At 42.5% G+C, this 25,359-nt stretch overlaps 1 protein-coding gene across 2 annotated transcripts in view; it reads right to left on the reverse strand.

Annotated features, from left to right (window-relative positions):
• ZMYND11 (zinc finger MYND-type containing 11) overlaps positions 1-25,359 on the reverse strand; it is a 119,302-nt gene that overhangs the window by 74,712 nt on the left and 19,231 nt on the right. The window lies entirely within an intron of this gene.

Here is a 25,359-nt window from a genome sequence, read left to right on the forward strand (position 1 = left end):
TTCCTGTTTTTTAAATTTTTTTTAAATTACTTTTTTTTTAAATTTCTTTTCAGCGTAACAGTATTTGTTTTTGCACCACACTCAGTGCTCCATGCAATCCGTGCCCTCTCCAATACCCACCACCTGGTTCCCCCAACCTCCCACCCCCCGTCCCTTCAAAACCCTCAGGTTGTTTTTCAGGTCCATAGTCTCTCATGGTTCACCTCCCGTTCCAGTTTCCCTCAACTCCTTTCTCCTCTCCATTTCCCCATGTCCTCCATGTTACTTGTTATGCTCCACAAATAAGTGAAACCATATGATAATGGACTCTCTCTGCTTGACTTACTTCACTCAGCATAATCTCTTGCAGTCCCGTCCATGTTGCTACAAAAGTTGGGGATTCATTCTTTCTGATGGAGGCACCTATTTTTTAATTTTTAATATTGACTTCTTAACCCATCTGAGAATAACTATTTAAGAAGTAGTAACACTAACCAGCTTTGTTTTGTAGATCAGTTTTCAGTTCACAGCAAAATCCAGCAGGAGATACAAAGTGTCCCACGTCCACACACATCTGCCACCTGCCCTTTTATCAACACCCCAAACCAGAAATCACATTTGTTACAATCAGCAAACCTGCACTGACACACCACTATTTTCGCCCAAAGACCACAGTTTCCCGTAATTACAGTTCACTCCCGCTGCTGTAAACTCTATGGGTCTTCACACGCACATACAGACAGGTATGTGCCATCCGAGGATCACACAGAGTGACTTCCCTGTCCTAAAAATCCAGTGTCCCACCTATCCATCCCTCCATGTCCCCAGACATCGGCAACCACGAGTTTCTTTACTGCTGCCATCATTTTGCCTTTTCCAGAATGTCCTGCAGTTGGAACCATACAGGATGCATGTGGCCTTTTAAGAGTGGCTCTTTTCACTTAGTGACAGGCATTTAAGATTTCCTCCATGTCTTTTCATGGTGTGAGAGCTCATTTCTTTTTAGTGCTGAATAATGTTCCTTCGTATGGACGTAACATTGTTTATTTCCCATTCACTGACTGTAAGACATCTTGGTTGCTCCCATGTTTTGGCCATTATGCATAAAGCTGTTCTCAACAACCCCGCACAGGTTTCTACACGTACCTTTTCCGGTCCTTTGGTAACTAACAAGCAGTGCAACAGCTGGATCCTACAGTAACAGAACATGCAGTTTTGTGAGAAACGCGTCTCCGGAGTGGCGGCACCGTTCAGCACTCCTGCCGGCACTGAGCTCCTCCTGCTCCCCGGTCATCGGCGCTGGGTGCTGCCCCACGTTCTGGCCGTCCGCCGCTCTCACGGGTGTGTGGTAGTACACCAGCGCGGTTTCACTCTGCAGTTCTCCGAGGACACGGCACTGAACGTCTCTTCATACACTCACCTTCCACCTGTGCATCGTCCCCAGTGAGCTGTTGGTTCAAATGTGTTGCTTGCTTTTTAATCAGGTCCGTTTTCTTAGCGTTTTAAGAGGTGCCCATTTTGTGTGACAGTCCTTCGTCAGATGCGTCTTTTACAAACATTCTCCCAGTATGTGGCTCGTCCCACCACTGTCTTCACACTGTCCTTCACAGAGCGAAAGGTTTTAATCTGAATCAAGTCCAGGTGACCAATTGTTACTTTCCAGGGTTTTGTCTTGTTTTTTTATATCCAAAAAGTCACTGCCATACTCAAGGACAGGTAGGTCGTCTCTTACGTTATTTTCCAGAAGTTTCACAGTTTTGCATTTTACATTTTAGGTCCATGACCTGTTTTAACTATGGTGAAGTGAATAAGGTCTGTGTCTAGATTCATTTTTCTGCATGTGGATGCACAGTTGTCCTAGCACAATTCGAGGAAGACATGTCATATGCTCCGTTATACCGCCCTTCCTCCTTTATCAAAGATCATCAGCTATGTTCCCGTGGATCAACTTCCAGGCTCTTCCCCCTGTTCCCCTGACCCACTTGTCTGCTACTTTACCAATACTACCCGATCTTAATTAACATAGCTTTATAGTAGGTCTTGAAATCTCTAAGTTTGTTCTTCTCCTTCAATATTGTATTAGCTATTCTGGATCTCTTGTCCCTCCACATTAATTTTAAAATCACTTTGTTGATATCCAAAATATGACTTCGTGGGATTTCTACTGCATGGAATCTATAGATCAAATTGGGAAGAACTGACATGTTGCCAATATTAAGTCTTCCTATCCATGAACAAGGGTTCCCTCTCCATTCATTTCATCAGAATTTTGCTCTTTCCTCATATAGACTTTATACATATTTTGTCAGATTTATACTTAAGCATTCCATTTGGGGGGTGATAATGCAAATATAATGTGTTTTTAACTTTAAACTCAACTTGTTTGTTGCTGGTACATAGGAAAGTGACAGGCTTTTATATATTAATGTTCTTGTCATATGACCTTGCTATAATTGATTATTAGTTTCAGGTCAATTCTTTCAGATTTTCTGTGTAATCATGTCATCTGTAAATGAAGATGGTTTTATTTCTCTCTTCCAAATCTGTATACTTTTATTTCCTTTTCTTGTCTTATTGCTTTACCTAGGACTTCCTGTCCAATGTTGAAAGGGATGGTAGGAGGAGACATCCTTGCTTTGTTCCCAATCTCAGCAGGAAACATCATTAAGTATGATGATGTTAGTACAGGATTTTGTTAAGTAGACTGTATCAAGCTGAGGAAATTCCTCTCTGTTCCTAGTTTGCTGGTTTTTATTATGAACGGGTGTTGGGTTTTGCCAAATTTTTTTTCTCCATCTATTAATGACGTGATATATCTTTAGCCTGTTGGTATGATGGATTACACTGACTGATTTCGACATATGGAAGCAACCATGCATACCGGAGACAAACCCCATTTAGTTATGGGACATAATACTTTTTACAATGTTAGATTCAATTTGCTAATATTTTGTTGGAGATTTTTACATTTATGTACATGAGAGATACTGGCCATCTCTTTTCTTGTAATGTCTTTGTCTGGCTTGGTATTAGGGTATTGCTGGTTACACAGAAGAGTATGCCTTCTGCTTCTACCTTCTAAAAGATTGTGGAGAATAGGTATAAATTCTTCCATAAATGTTTGGGCGAATTCACCAGTGAACGCATCTGGGCCTGGTGGTTTCTGTTCTTGAAGTTTTATTAATTACTGATTGAATTTCTTTTACATAGGCGTACACAAACTATTTCTTCTTGCAGAAGTTTTGCCAGATCATGTCTTTCAAGGAATTGATCCATTTCATCTCAGTTGTCAAGTCTGTGGGTTCAGAGATGTTTATAACATTCCTTTATTATCCTTTCACAGCCTAAAGGATCAGTACTGATAGCTCCTCTTCTCCCCCTTCCCCCTTTTCCTGCTCATTTTTCAATTCTAATATTAGTTATTTGTATCGGTTGTTAAGTTGGCTTGTCAAGAGACTCATTGGTTTTATTGATCTTTTCAAATAACTAGATTTTGACTTCATTTTACCATTGATTTCCTACTGACAATTTCATTTTTCCGCTCTTTTTTTGTTTACTTTGGATTTAATTTCTTCTTGCATGCTAAGGTGAAAGCTTGGAATACTGATTTCAGATCTTTCTTCTTTTCTAATATATGTATTCAATATTATACATTTCCCTGTAAGAACTGCTTTTGCTGTATTCTACAAACTTTGATATTTTAATTCCATTTAATTCAGATTTTTAAAAGCTTTCTCAAGACTTTTCCACCTGTGTGTAGTTTAATGTCCACGTATCTTAAGTTTCAAGCTATCTTTCTGTTATTTCTATTTTGACTCCACTGTGGTCTAACAAGAGAACAGACACTATTATTTCTAATCTTTTCAGATTTATTAAGTTGTATTCTATGGCTGACAATGTGAGTGTTCTGTGTGGGCTTCTTCAGGATTCTTTTTAATCTGTGATTTTCACAATCTGGAATGACATGCCTAAATGCAGTTTTGAGGGTGCCCATCCTACTAGATATTTTCTGAGATTCTTGATCTGGTTTGGCATTGGACATTAATTTGGGAAAATTTACAGTCACTACTGCTTCAAATACTGTTTCTGTTCTTTTTCTCTTTTTTCTCCTGTGGATATTCCCATTGGGTATATGTTGTACCTTTCGCAGCTGTCCCATTGTCCTAGGATTTTTTTTTTTCAGTCTTTCTTCTCTTTGCTTTTCAGTTTTCAAGTTTCACATTCTCAAACTCAGAGATTCCTTCCTCAGCGATGTCCGATTTACTAATGACCCCACCAAAAGCATTCTTCGTTTCCGCTACAATGTGTGTGGACTCTAGCATTTTTTGGACATTTTCAGAATTTTCATCTGTTTACAGTATTCATCTAATCTTGCATATCGTGTACTTTTTCATTAAAATTCTTAGCATTTTAATCTGTTTTTTAGGGTGCCTGGGTAGCTCCGTTAAGTGTCCGTCTTCAGCTCAGGTCATGATCCCTGGGTCCTGGGATTGAGCCCCATATTGGGCTCCCTGCTAAGCAAGGAGTCTGTTTCTCCCTCTCCCTGCTCATTCTCTAATAAAAAAAAAAATATATAAAATAAAAACTCTTAAAATCATTAAAAACTCCTGTTCTCCTAATTCCAACATCCCTGCCAAAGCTGGCCCAGGTTCAGATGGATGCTTGTTCAGTGTCTTGTGTGTTTGTTTTGCCTTTGAGTAGACTTTTACTTTCCTTTGAAAGGTGGACATGAAGTCCTAAAGCAAAGGCAACTGCGTGAGAAGGCATTTAGTGACGCAGTGTGAGGTGTGGGGAAGGGAATGCTTTCTGGAGTCCCAGGATTAGTCTCACAGTTCGGGTGAGCCTGTACCCCTGCACGGTGAACTTTCCAAGTACTTCTCAGTTTTGTCTACCCCAGTAGATGGGACAGGATTACTAGTTGGGCAGTCCCCTTTCCTAGGTCAGTAAGGCTGAGGTGAGCTTCTCCTGGAGGTAGCCTTGTTACGGAGAGCAGAATGCTCTGGCGTATCTTAAAATGGTTCTTTCTCCCCCCACTCAACAGAATGGCAAGGGGACTTTTCTCCAATATTCCCTGGGAGGGCCTGGTAGAGTTTCTGGGTAGAGGAGTAAGAGATCCTTCTCCTCCAGTAAGTCTTACCGAAGTGTGGGGGACCCTGAGGACTGGGTCTCTCTAGATTTTGACTCAGGCTTGGCCACATTCAGGTTTTCTTAGCTCTGCTTCCTGCAGCTGTTTCTGTGGGAGAGTTTTTACTCCAGTGGTTCTGTTTTTGTGTCTCTCCTACTTTTGTCCTGTGGCCTCACTGCCTTCATAAGTCTCAGTACCTTTGTTGGTTTTTCAGTTCTGCTTTTGACTTGTTATTAGGATGCAGTGGCAAATTCCAAGCATCTGACATGCCCACATGGAAACTGTGGAGCTACTTTTTTAATATGACAGAAGCTGAAAAAAGAGAAGGGCATCCCAGAGAGTGATCAATTGTCCTAGCACGGTTTACTGAAAGATTTCTTCCTTCTCTAATGAAATGCGATGTACATCTAACCGTCAGGTCCCAATCTATACTAGCCTTCATGTGCTTGATGTTCTGGGTTTGGTTAGTATCTCACAAAAGATATTCATTTACTCTAATTTGCTTATTAGTCATAATCAAGTTAAAGTTACAATTAGGTTATATTCAGCTTCTATTATAACAACCTGCATATATAAAGTCTACAGTTACAACTAAAGCCATGTTGCTACTGACTGCTGCTACTGACATATACTTATTTTATATGCATCACCCAACATGTTTCTAAAAAGCAGGCCATATTTCAAACTTTATGCCCTTAACGACTTGTACCATGAAGTGTACAATAAGCACTTATGGACTGAATACATTCCTGAATGAGTCTTGAGATTAAAAAACAAAAATAAAAGGAGAAATGAAGCTAGTCTAGTCTATGACTATAACTGGTTGGCTACTAAAGTCTTGAGACTAAAGAACAGTGTTCCCTAAAGCCCCGGAGCCACAGCTGCTGTCCCACTTCCAGATGTAGTGAGTACAGAACATGGAGAACTTGAGAAACAAAGCACTTCTGCTCCGAAACCGACCTTATTTAAAGCAAATTACACTAGTTCAACAGCAGAAAATAACAGCATGTAAAACACTGATCAAGATTCCTAATAACGACAAGCAGATGTCAATTGTTTTATTAGCTGTACAAGTAAAGCAAGACCTTTCCTGGCTTCTGGATTTGACAAAATACTAGCTTAAAAAACAAAATGTACATGGGGAAATAATGTTTAACCCTTTAACACTTTTGTTTTTTAAGATTTTATTTATTTTTTTGACACAGACACAGTGACAGAGGGAACAGAAGCAGGGGAGTGGGAGAGGGAGAAACAGGCTCCCCGCTGAGCAGCGAGGACGATGCAGACTTGATTCCAAGACCCTGGGATCATGACCCAAGCCAAAGGCAGATGCTTAATGACTGAGCCACCCAGGTGCCCCACCCTTTAACACTTTTATTGAGATATAATTCATGTATGTTTCATCACTAGAAGTGTATAATTCAGTGTTTTTTATATAGAATATTAATTTTTTAAGTATGGCTCAGTAACACAAAACCTGCCATTTGACCATCGTGCAGTGCACAGTTCAGTGGCATGTGTATGTCGATGAACACTTGGTGCTTCTACTTTTTAGAGACTGTGAGTAATTGCAATAAGCACTAGTGTCAGCCCAGGTCTTGCTTTCAGGTCTTCGGGTGAACGCCCAGAAGTGGAGCTCTGGACCGTACAGTAACTCCATATCTACCCTTTTCAGAAATCACCCCACGGTCTTCTACACTGGCTATACCCCTTCACAGCACACCAGGAACGTGTGCAAGTTCTAATTTCTCCACATCCCAGCCGACACTTGCTATCTTCTGCTTCATTTTGTAGCCCTCTTAGCAGGTGCGATGTCGTATTTCACTGTGGTTTTGATCTGCACTTGCCTGACGACAATGAGCGTCTTTGCATATGTGTTCGCCATTTATCTTCTTTGGGGAGACGTCTACTGCAGCCCCTGCTCACTTTCCATGGTATTTATCTTTTTCTTGGCGAGTTAGTAGTTCTTTACATATTCTAAATAACCCTTTAATCTACGTGTTTTACAAACCTTTTCTCCCATTTTGTAAGTTCTCTCCACTTTGATAAGTCCTGTGAGTGTGACGCACAAAAGCTTTTAGTTCTGGCACCGGGTGGCCCAGTCCGTTCAGTGTCTGCCCTTGGCTGGGGTCAAGATCCCAAGGTCCTGGGGTCAAGTCCTGCACTGAGCTCATTGCTCAGCAGGGAGCCTGCTTCTCCCCTCTACCTGCCACTTCCCCTGCTTGTGCTCTCTCTCTCAAATAAATACATAAATCTCTAAGAAAAGTTTTTAGTTTTGATAAAGTATTATAGATACAGTTTTTCTTTCATTGTTCCTGCTACAGTGTCATACCTAAGACTTCAAAGCAAATTGAAGGTCACAGAATTAACCTTATTTTTTTCCCTAGGAGTCCTGTGGTTTTAATTCTTCTATTTAGGTCACTGATCCATTCTGGAATTTTGTCTGTGGTGTAAGGAAGGTGTCCAAACTCGTTCTTTCATGTGCGTAAACCAGTCATCCCAACACTATCTTCTGAAGAGACTTTGCTTTCCCAACTGAATGGGCTTGGCATCATGGTCAAAAATCAACTGGCCAAACTGTGGAAAACAGTATAGAGGTTCCTCAGAAAGTTGAAAACAGAACCAATCTGCAATCTAGCAACTGCACTACTATTTACCTAAAAAGACAAAAAACACTATTTCAAAGGGATACATGCACCCCGATGTTTACAGCAGTGCTATTTACAACAGTCAAGTTATGGAAGCAGCCCGACTGCCCACCAACTGATAAATGGATAAAGAAGAGCTGGGTGTCACACACACACACACACACACACACACACACACACACACAGAATATTATTCAGCCCTAAAGAAGAATGAGATACCGACATTTGCAATCACATGGACGGAACCTGAATATATTATGTTAAGCAAAATACGTCAGAGAAAGACAAAGCATGACTTCACTCATATGTGGAACTGAAGAAACAAAAGAGTGAAGGGAAAAAAAGAGAAAGCCAGAAACAGACTCTCAAGTCTAGAGAACAGACTGACGGTTCCCAGAGGGGAGGTGGGGGGTGGGGAAACGGAGGACGCTGGGCACCGTCCGTGTGAGCACTGAATGACGGATGGAGGTGCCGAAACGCCACACGGCGCCCCTGGTACTTCGTTAACAGTGCGCACTAATTACGCTGGAATTAAAAAGTCAACGAGCCAAAGATATATGAATTTGCTTCCAGATTCTAAATCCCATGTCTGTCCTTACGTCAGTACCACACGGCTCTGATCGCTGCAGTTCTGAAGCAAATTCTGAGACAGGGAACTGTGTGTCTTCCACTTTTTGTTGTTCTTTTTCAAAACTACTTTGGCTACCCCGGGCCCTCTCCAATTCTGCATGAATTTCAAGATCAGTTTTTCATTTCTGGTGGGGGCAGGGGGACAGGGGCGGGGAGACCCCTGGAATTTCCAAAGGGAGTATCCTGAACCCTATACTGCTTTGGGTAGTATCGTCCTCCCATCCATGAATCCGAGATGTCTTTCCATTTATTCTGGTCTTAATATCCTTCTGCAATGTTTTATAAACTTATAGTGTGTAAGCCTTTAACCTGCGTAGTCAAGTTTGCTCCCAAGCATGTTGTTCCTTCACATGCCAATGTGAGTGGAACGGTTTCCTTAATTGTGTTTGCTGACTGTTCGCCACGGTGTTATGGAAACACAACTGATTACCCTACATCTTTGCCAAATTTATTAGTTCTGATAATTTTCTTGTGGATCCTTTTAATCTCTAAATACCTGATCATGTCATCTTCAAACATAGTTTCAAGGTTCCTTTTCCAATTTGGATGCCTTTTATTTCGTTTAGTTGTCTGCTTCCTCTGGGCAGAACTTCCCGTACTATGTTAAGTAGCGGTAATGAAAGTGGGCATCTGTCTTGCTCCTGATCTTAGGGGGGAGGGTTTCAGTCTTTCACACTGTCTAAGTATTAGCTTGGGTTTTCATAAATGCCTTCTATTATGTTGAGGAAGGTCCTACAAGTCTTAATTTTCTGATAGTTTTTATCTTAAAAGTATTTTGTCAAAATAGGATTAGGTCATTAGGGTGGAGCCTTCATGAGTGGGATTAGATTACAAAAGTGGCCCCGGAGATACTCCCTAGCCCCTTCCACCATGTAAGACAGGAGAAGTCAACGGACCACCTTGTTGGAAGCCCCTCACGCAACCATGCTAGCACCCAGAACTATAAGAAATAAATGTCTGTTCTTTAGAAATCACCCAGTCTGTGGTATTTTTGTTACAGAAGCCCAAACAGACCAAGACACTGGTTTTAACACCATTTCATTTTTTTTTAAAAATTAATCACAACAGACATATAATAAGCTGTGAAGAAAAATGAAAAAAATGATACAGTGAATTTTTTTTAGGAATCTGAATTTATTACCTTCAAAAGACTTATCTTTGACTTTGATCAGTCTCTGAATGTGTGTCTGCAGTGAACCAAAGATAGTATTTACCCTAAAATTATACAAGTGATGAGCTACAGCCATGTTTTTGTTAATAATATTTGAAAGTTAGGAAAAGGAAAGCTATGAAAAATTGAGATACATGAAGATCTCTTAGTAATTATAACTCTCCTTTACAAAAAATGGACACGTAACTACTCCACTTTGAGTAAAATTGAGTTGTGTATGACCACTCGGGTATACGTGTTCATTAACTGTTAGAAATCTGGAATAAAAATTACTAAACAGAACATTGCATTCTTTTAATAGCAAAGTACCTGCCCATGAGAACCTGAAAACCTGAACTGAAAAGAAAAAATCTGAAAGGCATCAAAGAACTAACACTGAAAATTTGCAAAATTTAAGATCAAGGAAAACAAAAAGCAAAGAGGTAAGTCACATTTCTCCTATCTAGGCAACCTGGCAAATCTGTAGGAGCAACTAAGAACAGGAGCAAAACTTTCAAAAGATCCAGGCTGAGACGATCACAATTGGACTGAATGCCTAGTGCGGGAGGAGGGTATTGTAATCCCTCAAACTGCAAATCTGGACACCAAAGGGCTGCATCCCAGGAGTAAGAAAACTACAAAGAATTCAATCTTCACATATAAAATAATAGCAAAAAATGAAAGGAGCTCACTAACTACAAAATTAACTACCATTTTTCTTAGACTTCAAATCATCCCAACTACCGATGAGATTAAAGTCATCTAGGACCACTGGGGCCCTGGGCTGTCTGCTGGAAGCAAACAGAAACCCTCTTCAGATGACATCACCCTAAATTTCACCTCAGTCCTATGATTTTTCATTACAGTATCTAGAACACGTGCAAAAATAACCAAACCCACAAAGAGTAAGACGGTATCACCAAAGGGCAAGAAAAGTAAAACAGAACAAAGACAGAAACTGCAAGAAGTTGAGAGGGTGCGTTATTAGACACAGCCTTTACAATAACAATGCCCCAGATGCTTAAGAAATTAAAAGATTCGTAACTTCAGCAAAGAATATGAAACGAAAAGAAGTTAGATGGGAAGGACAGAACTGCAAAAGCCCTGTAGCCGGAGCGCTCCGTGAATGGGTCAGCCTCAGACTAAACACATGTCTGAAGAGAGACTTCGAGGGCTGGAGGATTATTCTCAAAAGGAAGCATCCGAAGAGAGCTCGGGCAGGCAAGGGCACGGGGCGCGCACGGATGCAGTAAGGGCGTCTCACTGCAACCCTAAGAACAGAGAAGAGGAAGACGGAAGAGAAACTGACTTTCAAAGAGAGAGTGGCTGATAATTTCCCACGACTGACAAAGAAATTTAGCCTCAGAATGAAGAGTTATTCCCAGAAAACAAAACCAAGTGACCAGACAACGACCAGGGATTTCACAGTAAAATTGCCTGAAGCCAAAGATAAAAGGGAAGGTTAAAGTCACCAAGGGAAAAGCCACAGTACCCTCAAATGAGCAGTAATGCGACTTCACGTGGACTTGTTAAAACAACGGAGGTCAAAAGATAATGAAATAATGTCTACAAAGTTCTCAAAATAGCTGCCCATCAAAAATTCTACACCTACAAAAATGAGAGGCAAATAAGGTGTAATTTTACATAAAGCAAGACTTCATCACAGTAGTACCGTAACACAGACAGTGGAGAGGCTCCTCGGGCAGGAGAACCGCAGATGCAACTCAGATTGTGACGACAGACGCAGAGCAATGAGAAGGGACAGGTACAGGGAAATCTGAGTAAATGCTGTGTGTTCTACACAACAATGTCTTCTAGATCTGAAGTACATACAGAACTGAAACATTTAAGTTCCTTGCATTATGTGGGAAAAATAACTTATATTAGAACTTGATACATCAAGGACAGAAGTTACTGCCCCTAGAGTAATTAAAGAACCGTAAAAGAATACATAAATACCAAGCTATTAGATGGGGGAAAAAAATACAAAATGCTTTATTAACACCACCCCCAATAATAACAAACAAGAAAGAAAAAGGAGAGCAAGATGGATAAAAAATATATTATGATGACAGATTAAAACCCAAACATATCAATAATTACATTAAATCTAAACAGAGGAGCGTCAGTCAAGAGAATTTTGAGCCTGGATTTAGGACAAAAACTCTGCTATATGCTGCTTTCAAAAGACAAATCTTAAATATAAGGACATAAAAAGTTTGTAAAGAAAAGAGTAAAAAGAAAAAAGTGCCATGTAGAAATATTATTAAAAAGAAAGCTGGGGGAGTCTAGGTGGCTCAGTTGGTTAAGCGTCTACCTTCGGCTCAGGTCATGATCTCAGGGTCCAGGGACCGAGTCCTGTATGGGGCTCTCTGCTCCACAGGGAGCCTGCTTTTCCCTCTGCCTGCCACTCCTCCTGCGTGTGCTCCCTCTCTCTTTCTCTCTAATAAACAAAATCTTAAAAAAAAAAAAAAAAAAAAAAAAAGCAAGCTAGGAAGAGTGTAATAACTAAGAAAAAAGAGGGTCATTTCACTTTAATAAAAAAATTCAACTTATTTAGGAAATATTCTAAGGTTTATGTACTTAACATATAAAGCAAAACAATCGACCAAGAAAAACTGACAAATCCAATCACAACATTTTAACATCTCTCTCACAACTGATAGAGAAACTTTACAAAAACACTTAACAAACCCGACCTGATGTGTATAAGCCTCTGCAGTCACCAAGTACCCAACGCACACTCAGCTCACACCCACGGAACATTTACAAAATGGATCACATCCAGGGAGAGCAAGCCTCATCAATTTCGAAGGACTGAGATTACATAGTTTGCTCTCTGCCCACAGTAGAACTGAAGAAAACCAGCAACAAAAGAGAACACAAAAGTTCCTATGTTTTTAGAAGCTCAAAAACATATGTTTTTCCATTTCTAATTATTTGTATTAACATATAATGTATTATTAGCCCCAGGGGTACAGGTCTGTGAATCGTCAGGTTTACACACTTCCCAGCACTCACCATATCACATACCCTCCCCAATGTCCATCACCCTATCCCTACCCTATCCCTCTCCCGACCCCCCACCGCCCAGCAACCCTCAGCTTGTTTTGTGAGATTAAGAGTCTCTTATGGGTTGTCTCCCTCCCGATCCCATCTTGTTTCATTTTTTCCTTCCCTACGACCCAGCAATTGCACTACTGGGTATTTACCCTAAAGATACAAACTCAGTGATCCGAAGGGGCACGTGCACCCGAATGTTTACAGCAACAATGTCCATAAGAGCCAAACTATGAGAAGAACCTGGATGCCCATCAACGAATGAATGGATAAAGAAGATGTGGTATATAAAAAACATACTTTTAAATAACATAAAGGTCGCTGAAAAAGTCACAATAAAAATCAAGAAATACAACAAAAAGAACAAAAATATAATGAAAGGAATGAATACTAATCATCAAAAGTTTTAAGATGTACTTGAAATTTATAGCCTAAAGGCATGTATCATGGGGGGGGCACTAAAAAGCAATAATGTAAACATCCATCTTGAGAAAATCTAAAATAAAAAACCAAAAAAATGGAAGAAAATTACACACACACACCACACACACATGCAGAACAGAAATTAATGAACTACACAACAATCATACGAGAGAGAATCAATAAAAGGAAAAGCTGATTATCTGAAACAATAAGCCTCATAATCTCGCGGTTAAACTACCACATGACTACCAAAACAGACACAAGAAGAAACAGAGAACCTGAACAAGTCTTTATCAATTAAAAAAGGTTAGAATGATGATTAAAACTTTTCTCACAAAGAAACACTAGAACCACAGAGCTTCCATCTTATAGTCTATGAAACATTTCAAGAAGAAAAAAAAAAACCCAAAACGAATCTTACAGAAATTTTCTGAGAATAGAAAAGGAGGAAATATATCCCAAGTTGTTATGTGACATCAATGTAACCCTGATATCAAAACTTGAAAGGGACACTGAGAGAAAGTTATATGCCTATGTCATTCATATTCATGAATACAAATATCGTAATAAAAATAACAGCAAATCAAGTCCAGAAATACAAAAAGTACAATACAGTGTGACCAAGTTTGTTACAATCCTTGCAATTCACCCATTAACAGAGTAAAGGAAAATAATAAAATCAGATCAATAATTCAGAAAAACATTGGATAAAATTCTTCATTCATTCAAACACTCAAAGCAAAATAGGAATAGAATGGAAATTCCTTAATCCAAAAAAGGGTACCTCCATAAAACCAACACCAGAAAACTGGACTCAATGAAAAGATGAAAGTTTTAGCTCTACAAATGAGAATGAGTTAAGATACCCATACTCACCACTTGTATTCAACATCATACTGGAGACCTAATCAGAGCAATACGACAAGAAATAAGATATATATAGACTGGAAAAGAGTAATTACAACTGTCATTTGGAGATGAGCTGCTTCTATCTATAGAGAAACCCCCAAAAATCTACAGATTAATTATTAATAAATGTCTTCGATAATATCAGGAGATCGGAGAGGAGGTGGGGTTTATGCCCATCTCCTGTCTCTAAATCTCAGAACTGTTGCTGAACTCAGCTAAAGGCCAAGGCATGTGTTGCATGCTAGAACGGACATAAGTGAGGACAGCCTAGTGGCTCAGTCAGCCGAGAACAAGACTCTCGATTTTGGCTCAGGTCATGATCTTGGGGTCCTGAGATCAAGGCCAGTGACAGGCTCCACATTCAGTGGGGAGTCTGCTGAGAGTTCCGCCTCTCTCCCTCTGCTCCTCTCCCTGCATGCACACGCGCTCTCCCTCTAAAAATAAAGAAATCTTAAAAAAAAAAAAAAAAAAAAAAAAAGATTGGGCATAAATGCACTTCCTGACTAGCAGTAGCCCTAGCAACCAATCAGGTTTAGATTAGTTTAACTATAGCCACACCAGCACCAACCACATTTCGTTTAAAACAACTTATATAAATTCCCTCTTTCCTCTTTAAAAACTCTAACCTCCTTTATCTCTCTGGAGCACAATACTGATTTGGTCAACTCCATCTCCCAGTTGGCGATCCTTGAGATTTCAAATAAATGCACATATTTTAATTTGCAGGTTGCAGTTTTGTCTTTCATTGGTCAACCCTAGTAACAATGAATAAATGAAAAAAATTAAGATATAATTTAGAGAGGCGCTTGGATGGTAGAGTCAGTTAAGAGTCAGACTCTTGGCTTTGGCTCAGGTCGTGATTTCAAGGTCCTGACTTCAAGTCTGACACCAGGCTCCATGCTCAGTAGAGAGTCTGCTTAAGACTCTCTCCCTCTCCATGACATGGGGAGAAGGAGAGGAGAAGGGTGTCTGGGGAAATCGGAGGGGGAGACGAAGCACGAGAGACAGTTGACTCTGAGAAACAAACTGAGGGTTTTGGGGGGGAGAGGAGCAGGGTGGGAGGTTGGGTGAGCCTGGTGGTGGGTACTGAGGAGGGCATGTACTCCAAGGAGCCCTGGGTGTGATGCATGAACAATGAATCTTGGAACACTGAAAAAATAAAGTTAAAAAAAAAAAAAAAAAAGATTCCCTCTGACCCTATCTTCCCCAAATAAATAAATACAACTTTAAAAAATACATCATGTACAATACCATCCAAAAAAGTCAGATCTACGAATAAATCTAACAAAGATATACAAGATTTCTGTCCAGAAAGCCACAAAACATTTAAGTAAAAAGGACTTAAATAATGGGAAAATACCTCATATTCACAGGTTAGAAAATTAATATTATAAAAAGTGTTCTCCCCCAAATTGATTTAAAATTCAGGGCAAATCCAATAAATATTCTAGTAGAATTTTGTGTGTAAAGTAACAAAAGGGTTCTGAAATGTATATGGAAATATAAATGGTCAAAAATATTTATATGGAGGGGCATCTGGGTGGCTCAGTGGGTTAAAGCCTCTGCCTTCGGCTCAGGTCATGGTCTCAGGGTCCTGGGATCGAGCCCCACATCGGGCTCTCTGCTCAGCAGGGAGCCTGCTTCCCCATCTCTCTCTCTCTGCCTGCCTCCCTGCCTGCTTGTGATCTCTGTCAAATAAATAAACAAAATCTTAAAAAAAAAAAAAAAAGAATATTTATGTGGAAATGTAAATGGCCCATAATATAAACAAGTAAGTAACAAGGGCATAATGAATAAAATATAATTGGAAGATCTGATACCATATATCAAAATTTATTGTAAAGCTACAGCAATTAAGACTGTGTGAAATAAGGATTTGGTGACAAAGGGTCATAAATTCATGGAAAGTAACAGAGAACCCAAGAAGACACTCATGCATCCATGGGTACTAGATGTCCATGACGAAGAAGGCCCTGCAGAGCCCTGGATTTGAGGGAGGCTCTCCAGAAACAGTGCTGAGTCAACCAGACACCCAGCCGGGGAGAAGACAATCAGACACCCAGTACAACACACAGCAACACTAATTCCCAAGAGATTATATAAACACATTAGCTTCTAAAGGAAGTGTGGCATACTTTTTCATGATCTTGAAATGGAGAAAGCTTCTTATATGGAAACCCACCAACAGTAATGTGCTAAATAGGACTGCATTAAAATTTCAAATGTCCTGTTAAAGCAGTATCATTAGGGCAGAAAAAATGAAAAGACAAGACCAAGTACAAGCAAGGAATGAGCCAAAGGAACTGACACACTCTGCTAATTGAAGCCTAAACTGTACACGGCTTTCAACAACAGTCTGTGATTTCTGTTAAAGATGAACGTTCTATTGCTGGGTATACACACTCAACAGGAATCATGCACGTGGTCACCAAAAGATACGTTCAAGAATTTCAAGGCACTGGGGGCACTCGGGTGGCTCAGTCAGGTTAAGCATCTGACTCTTGGTTTCAGCTCAGGTCGTGATCTCAGGGTCACGAGACCCAGCCCTGCTTTGGGGCTCCACGCTCAGCACAGAGTTCTGCGTGAGACTCTCTCTCCTTCTGCCCCTACCCCCCAACACTCATACTCTCCCACTGTAAAATAAACAAATCTTAAATAAAATTTAAAAAAGAATTTCACTGCCACAGTATTTGTAATAGCCTCAAACTGGAAGTCAGTTGACATCCACTACTCCACTATGGTCAGACTGGATACAAGTGCCATGGTTTAGTCATACCAAGAAACAGAGTAACAACTATGTAACAGTGAAACTGAATGAACTACCTAAATGTAACAGAAAGCCACTCAGAAAATAATACATGATAACTAAACACAAAAAGTTCAAACAGGACTGATCAGAGAAGTTCTAAGACCAGAGAAGTGAGGACAAGGAGGAATTCTCCTCTCTGGGACAAGGGTACATTCTGCAACGCTGTTAGGGGTCTGTTTCTCAGGGCACCTGAGTGGCTCAGTCGGTTAGGCGTCGCCTTCAGCTCAGGTCATGATCTCAGGGTCCTAGGATCAAGTCCCACATCAGGCTCCCTGCTTCTCCCTCTGCCTCTGCCCCCCACTAGCTCATGTGCTCTCAGATTAAAAAAAAAAAAAATTTTTTTTTCCTTAACCTTAGAGTCTGTTTCTCCACCTGGATTGTGATTATATGGGCATATTTACTTAGTGACAATTCATTGAGCCATGCATTATGCTAAAATTGCCAAGCTCACATTCCTTTATATTTTCCCTCCAAAATTTTTTAAGAGGGAGAAGGTTAGCACAATGTAAATAATATCCTTATCTGTATTGATCCACTGAAAACATTCATTCACTGAAAAATAACATGTTATTTAAGTAAGTCACAAATCGTTCTATGTACACATATTACTTTGCATATAACTACAGGAGAGAAACTGGGATTTATAAGCACTGAAGAGCTACTGATAATTCTGTATTCCTTTCAGATTGCCTTAAAAACTTAAAACACACCAAACCATTTCCATCTAGATTATATACTTGCCAAACGATTTTACAATTAAAAAAAAAGACGGAACTATACACAAAAGTGTGAGTGTATGTCTGATTACCTTGACGCTAAGCCAGACTGAGCTTTCACAAAGAGAAGGACTGCCACAGGACAAACTCCAAGGACACCGTGACAATCAGACAGGGGAAAGGAAGGTCCATGGAGATCTTCTAAGGGCAGCTGTGGGATGGTGAAGAGAAATCGACTGCTTGTCCTCCTCCACGTACTGTATACTCGCTCAAGGGAAATGCAAACTCCATTTTCCAGAAATTTCTGAATTATCATAATAGTGCATCTGTCCTAAATTTATGTGGTGCTGGGCACTTGGGTGGCTCGGTCAGTTAAGTGTCTGCCTTTGCCTCAGGTCGTGATCCCAGGGTCCAGGGACTGAGTCCTGCATTGGGCTCTCTGCTCAGCAGGGAGTCTGCTTTTCCATCTACCTTGTCTGCTGCTCCCCCCTCCTTCTGCTCTCTTTAAATAAAATCTTAACAAACAAACAAACAAACGGTATGCGGTGCTTCCCTAGTTCAGTCACTGAAACCAAAATGCACCTCAAAGAAGGGAGGTGGGAAGTGATGATGGCAGGTCCTCTAGAAACTCTCATCTGCCCAGTAAACAGCTCATAGTTGGAAAACATCAAACCAAGGTGCTTTGGGTTCACGCAATCTTCTGGCTCTACGTTCTTAGACTTGAATTCAAAGCCTAAAGGACCACGAGGCCTTTAAAAGGTAAACGGTGCACTTAATTCCTGGTGTAGGACCATCGGATCTGTAAATGGACCAGTTAGAAGACTAACCCTTGAAAATGTGACGGATTTATTAGGGAAATGCAAATCACAGCTACAGTAAGATAAAATAAAAAAGGAATCTTTTAAGGATTTTTGTGCTTTTAAGTGATTTTGCAGTAGTCCCTGCAGTAATCATTTACAGCCAGTAGACCATTTTTTCCTATGAAGTTAAAGGTACAGATAGTTGTATTTCAGTTTTTAAATCCGACTTTAAAGTAGGATGATCTCTCACATATATCAGTCTTCAGTGCCAGCAACACCGAGACTCAAGCTCTGGCAGAAGCGTCATCCGACACCGGCCGACAAGGAGCCACCAGAGCCAGCGCGGGATTTAGCCGCAGATTTGAAAAGGAACACGATGGTCTTTGCAGAAAACATGTAAGCAGCACGAAGTGAAGCGCTTTTCCTGACATTATGCCTCACGGGATTCTAGCTACTTCACAATCCGCTTTTAGGGGAATGATACGAATACTTAACCACAGACACGCATTTACACAGACGCGGAGACCCTTCTAAATGGCATGTCTCGCCGCGTCTGAACACGCGCATTTTCTTCAACTTGGCAACGGAGCGTGAAAAGCCCCGGGCAGTCCCAGCGGACAGCGAACACGGACCCGCACGACGTCCGCCTGTGCGGGTGAGGACACAAGTGTGAGGGCCAGGTGGCGTGAGGACCAGGTGGCCTTCCCGCAGCGCGACCGCAGACACCGAGCGCCAAGGCCGTCCCTCCCGTCACACTCCCCGCACCAAGGCGCCGCCTGCGCGCCGGAGACCAGATGCGCGCCGTCGGGCCAAGGGCAGGGGCGGGAGGGGCCGCGGGGCACCTCGTCCCAGGGCCCCGGGCCGGAGGGCCGCGAGCCGCCGGCCGCACCTGCAGCTGGGCTCGTCCTCAAGGGCCCCGCCACGCCCACGCTGGCTGCGGCGCTGCTGTCCTCCGCCAAACACTCCCGCGCGGGGAAGGCATGTGTGTCCGCGTGGCCGACTCCACGCGGGAGCCACAGCACCCGGGAGCCCTCCGAGCTTCCTCCAGGCTTTGCTCACAACAAAACCTAAACTAGTCCTGTCGTTCCTACGTGTCCCATCCTCACAGCCACCACGCTCACGCGCCGCGGCCGCAACCCGAACCGCCCCCACCAGACACACAAGAACTGCGTCCCCGGTGGCTACTGGTCAGGAAAGAGCCTGCACGTGACGCGGAGCTCTGGCTTCTCCGACCAGGAAGAGCTCATCTGATTGCACAAAAGGTTCAAGACCGGGCCAGGAGAGCCAGAGGGGTGGCGGAAGGCAGGGAGGGCAGGGGAGGGCGAGGGCAGAAAAAGCAAAAGGAGAGGGAGGCCAGCAGGAGCTCAGGACAACAATGTCTGCAAAGGTCACCGCTGGCTGTGGCGGAACTAACACATCAGAGGGGAGAAAAGATTACTGGGACTTGATCTGGGCAATCAAAAATGCGGACGATGAGCGTATCATGGGGGTGGCGGCTGAGGGGCATTTCAGCTGAGGCTGACGGAGGAAGGGAGAGCAATGGGCTCTGACTGGGGACCCAAGTCCATGGATCTCTGAGACATTGGTTCTCAAGTGGGTGCCCCGTAGTGCTGAGGGCTGAGAGCGGGAGCTGACCCACACCATCACTGCAGGTCAGACTGCCCAAGAGACAGCGCAGTAGACAGAGACCCTGGCCCAGCATGGAAGGATGAGACCGAGGACATTTGGTCTGGGAAGGAGACATGACCAAGGGGCAGATCCAGAAGTCCTGCAGACAGGAGGCCAAGGAGTGCAAAGTGCTGCTGAGAAGCCCCAGGAAGGAGGCAGAAGTGTGCACCGGATTTAGCATGACCAGGGTCCCTGGTGACCCGCAGCACGAGCCAGACTGGAGTAGTTTCAGTCAGTGGGAAGGGGAGGAGCAGAATGGCCAAGAGAACACGTCTGAGAACACTGACGGAGAAAAGGGACAGATTAGATGGAGTTGCAGGAAAGAGATGGACACCACGTGGTCTGTGGTTCGTTCAAAATTTATCCTCCGTTTACTGAAATCCATGGATAAGATCTGTTTTAATCCAAGAGTCCCAACCCTCCCTACCCAACTCTGCTATCCTAAGGTGGTCACTGTCAACCACCTTTGGTCTTGTTTTCGGTACTTACCTCGTTATCTGTAAATCCCATGGTCATCCTACCCCATCCATCTCTTTCATGGACATTCTTCCCCTCACCCTCATCCTTCCTTTCATCTTCTCAAGAGCTCCACCACCATTTCCGAGTGAGTAAAGACTCAGTGTCTACATTTTCAGGACGATGCAAATATGACTGAGACAAGGTTTCCCCTCTCCATGCTCTGACCCACACATTCAACTGCTCCCAAAAGTACCCCACACCTTCGCTCCCCCAAGACCCTCGTGTACCACTGGGGCTCCAGCAAGATCCTCCCCAGGCAGAGAGACCATCCGGGGCCTGCAAACCACTGTTCACAGACCATACCCTGCTGTTCACAGTGGGAATGCAAGCCCAGAAGCCAGTGCTCCATCACGGCCAGATGGGAGTCTAGACCTCCTAATACCCCTGTTTTCATGTGGCATCACCCATCTCCAGTGGGCCTCGATCATAACTGCCCCAGTCTCCCCTTCGCAGACAACAGACTGCATGAGTTCTGTAGGATAGAAAAGGGTAGGGACTGGGGGAAGGTTCTGGGCATAGTGCTACACAGACCAGGGCGAATCACCCTGGTCTTGAACCCCCACCATCCACCCTGCCACCAGAGCAAACCTGCTACTTCTAATTCCTGAGATTCCCACTACAGTGGGGTCCAAACTGGCATTCTGATCCTTCCCTCTGTAGGCACTTAGCTATACTGCCTGCTAAATCCAACAACACCACACACTTCCTTCCCGTTTACAAAACGCTTATGACATCTTGTCTATGCTCTAGTTCATCTTTCCTCTTGTCCTCATAGGTTTAGGTACTTTCCTCTTCCTAAGAGGATTTCAGGAAAGAACACACATCCAGTGCATCACACATTGCCAAAAGGCGCATTTGAACTTTTGTTTCAAATGCAAAAGACTTAAAAATGTTTGAGATCCAGAAAAAGGATTCACTTGAAAGGCTGAGGTTGACTATCCAAGAGAGAAGGAATAGATAACCTCTCTGGAAAGCCAGATGAATCCAAACCAGCAAAGGAGTAATTAGCCTTTACTATGAACATAAAAAGCATATGCAAATGAGCAGTAATTCCAGTCAGATTTGAAAAGATGACTATTTCCAAATCTAGAGAATACTAAAAAAAAAAAAAAAATTCATTATTTGAGAATATCCCATGTTCCTAGGATCAATACAAAAGATCAGTAAAAGGACAGGACTCAATTATCTATTGCTCAATCAAGAAAAGTAGGGAAGAAATATGGGCCTCAAAAAAAGCCTCAAGCCTTTGAAAAATAAAAACCACTGCTGTGTGCTCACACGAAACCCACTCTACCTATCTGAGCAGTTCTCACACAGGACATTTCTTGCCGCTGCTGTTCTACTTCCTTCCACAACCTGCGTTCTGTGGGACAGAGGCCCATCAGCATCCAGCACCGTGTCCTACAAGCCTGACACACAGCAGGTATTTGGCAAGAATTTGTTGTATGGCTACGTCTGAACGTAGTCATTCCAAAAGTGCAAAATACAACAGCCTGTGAAGGCAAATAAATAAGCGTAGCTGAATAGGAATTTGGGGGTACGGACTGAGGAATTAGAACTTTTCCATTTTGAAGAACAAAGCCGGAGGCGTCACGCGTCCCCACGTCAGACGGTGTCAGGATGGCAAAGGCTGCTGGACAGCAAACCCTGTACAGATTCGGAGAGCAGCTTCTCAGAGTTCTCATCACAAGGAAAACCAGCTTTTTCTCTTTTCCCTTTATTTCTTTTCACACCTGTGTGAGATGATGGGGTTAACTCCGCAGCAGAGGGTTCACCATGTCTGTGAGACCACTACGTGCCCGCGGCACACCTGCACAGCACTGTGTCGACCACTTCTCCGTGAACCTGGAACAGACCTTCTCAGAGACAAAAACCGTCTAACAGAACCGCTGTAATCCGAAAGCATGGGATGGCATAAAGACAGGCACACAGATCAATGAAACACAGAGAACTCAGGAAAAACCCACATGGTTTTGCTCAATTACAGCAAAGGAGCCAAAAATACACAAGGGGGAAGGGATAGCCTCGAAGTAAGACAGTCACATGCAAAAGAAGCCACCATCTTCCATCACACACAAAAATCAACTCAAAATGATTCAAGATTTGAACCCAAGACCTGAAACCATAAAACTCCTATAAGAAAATATAGAGGTTTAGCTCCTAGACATTGGTCCCTTGGTAATAATTTTTTATTTGACACCAAAGCAAGAATTAACAAGCAGGACCTCAAAGTAAAACAGCTCCTGCACAGCAAACAAAACCACCAAAAAAAAAAAAAAAAAAAAAAAAAAAAGGCAACCTACAAAATGGAAGGAAACAGATGCAAATCAGACATCTGATTTGGGGTTAATCTCCAAAATACATAAAGAATTCATGCAACCCAACAGAAAACAATCCAACCTAAACGTCCGAGCACACCGACACAGGCGCACCTCCGCCCAGCACAGCGGCCTTCACAGCGCTTCCCACACCGTGCTCTGAAGAGGAAAGGTTGCGGCCACTGGGCCAGCGCACTGTCTCAAAGAGGTAAAAGAAAACAGCGGTCCCAGAGACAGCTCCACCTCCGTGTCCACTACTGCACTATTTACAACAGCCAAGACACGGAAAGGATTTGTGTGTCCGCGGAAGATGGGTAAAGAAAATGGGACACACACACGTGCGCGCACACACACACCCCGGAAAATGAGTCAGCTATAAAAATGGAGGGAGGGGCGCTGGACGGCTTAGTTGCTTGAGCACCCGACTCTAGGTTTCAGCTCCGTTCGTGATCTCGGGGTCCCAGGATCGAGGACTGTCTGGGCTCCGTGCTGGGCATGGAGTCTACCTGAGTGTCTCTCAAATGAATAAATCTTTAAAAAAATAGATTGGAATGAAGTCCTGCCATTTGGGACAACATGGATCGACCTTAAGGGCATTCGGCTACGTGAAACAGGTCAGAGGCGAGTACCCTGTGATCACACTTACATGTGGAAGCTTAAAAAAACAAGCTCGGAAACACAAAAGGGGTGAAGGAGGTCAAAGGTGCAAAGACGCGCACGCCCGGCTCTAAGACACACGATCCTGTAGAGCGCAGCGCAGCAACCACGGTTCACGATACTTTCTTGTGTATTTGCAAAGTAAGAGAAAACCTTACAAGTTGTCATCACAAAGAAAAACCATGTCCGTGAGGTGGTAGAGGTTAACTTCCTGGGGTGATCATTTCACAATAAATGAACGTACCAACTCATTCTGTTGTGCACCGCAAACTGGTAAATGTTTACGTCGACCGTATCTACACCGACATGTCTCTGCATTCCAAACGCCTCGAAGGCACACACACCGTCACCGAGCACGCAGGTCTTCATCTGCTGCAGATCTCGTCATAAAATGCAAGTCTGCAAAGAATCAAATTCTGAAAGGGATTTGGGTTGGAAACGCTTACCAACAACTGATTAAACAAACACAAAATGGGCATATCACCTTGACCGAAAAATTCGGGAACTGCAGTGTGAAACCAAACTTAGTTCTCCTGCTTTGCCCTAAGCAATGTCAGTTTTAGGTAAAGTGGGAATCTGCCCAACTCTAATGAGTATTAATGTACAGAAATTCTTCTATTAACTCTAGTACTTTACACTTCCAACACTAGCATAAATATAAAAAGCCTGAACTTTCTAAAATGTGAAAATTTTTTATTCAAAGAAGAAACAAACTTTCGTAAGGGCTGTCATCTGCAATCAAAAGGGAGTAAAGCTAGTAACTACTACTCATCCCTGTGGGGACAGAAAGAACTAGGAAGATGTCAAAGGCTGAAGGAGTAAAAAGCCTAAAAGATTTTCTTTTTGACATTTTGTAATGTAAAACTAATTAAAAAGAACGCAAATGTCTCTCTCCTTACAGAGCAAAGATATACAAGTATATCATGAAAATATGTCACGGAGGTGAAAATATTTGCTTTTACACAACACTCCTAATTTTGCATTTCCACAGTGTTGAGCCAAGGAAATTTTTTTAACCAGTAATATAAATTGATGTTATCATTCAAAATTTATGAAATTACAAGCACACATGTTATATTTTTGCCATAATTTTGTTTTCTATTGAGATCATTTTTTTAAGTTTTCAATTTCTGTCAACACAGTGTAATGTTAGCTTCAGGTGTACAATGTAGCGATTCGCCGCTTCCTCCCATCACCGGGGCGCTCCCTCCGCCCATCACAGGGGCGCTCCTTCCGCCCCACCACCCATTTCACCCACCTCCTCCCCGCTGGTGACCAGCAGTGTATTCTCTGTAGTTCAGTTTTTTCTCTTTTTTTCTTTCCTCATTTGTTTTTTCTTCAGTTCCACCTGAGTGAAATCATATGGCATCTGTCTTTCTCGGACTTATTTTTGATGAGAACGACACCCCCCAGCTCCATCCACTACTTTGCAGACGGGAAGTGATTTCTTAACTACATTTTCTAAAATATTTTGAATACCTAAACATTAATTATTTAATATTAAAGAAAACTACTGCAAGCTGTCTACAGCAGTTCACGCTAAAAGCCTAATTTTGTTTAATGGGCATAAAAGAAAACAGAGAAGCAGCTCTACGATCAAGTCTCTTCAACAGAAAATGCTTTCATGATGTACTTTCATGGCATCCAAGGTCTCTGAGCACCTGCTTCTTGCCAAGCACCACTCTAGGTATTTGGGCCACTCTGGACAATTCGGAAGGTGGGGGGCAGACAAAAAACACACAAACGAGATGAATCTGGACAGTGCCAAGTCCTATGAAGGAAACATGGGGAGGGATCTGGACATGGTTAACTGTGTGTGTCAGCATCACAGGCCACGGGCACCTGGACGGCCGGCCAGACATGGTCTATGAGTGAGATTAACACCTGAATCCGTGAACTCAGCAAAACAGATTTCCCTTCCCATGGTTCGTGGGCCTCCCGATCCTCG

Source organism: Lontra canadensis, unplaced genomic scaffold (assembly GCF_010015895.1).
Source record: "Lontra canadensis isolate GAN:19392208 unplaced genomic scaffold, GSC_riverotter_1.0 scaffold76, whole genome shotgun sequence".
Classification (NCBI taxonomy): Eukaryota; Metazoa; Chordata; class Mammalia; order Carnivora; family Mustelidae; genus Lontra; species Lontra canadensis.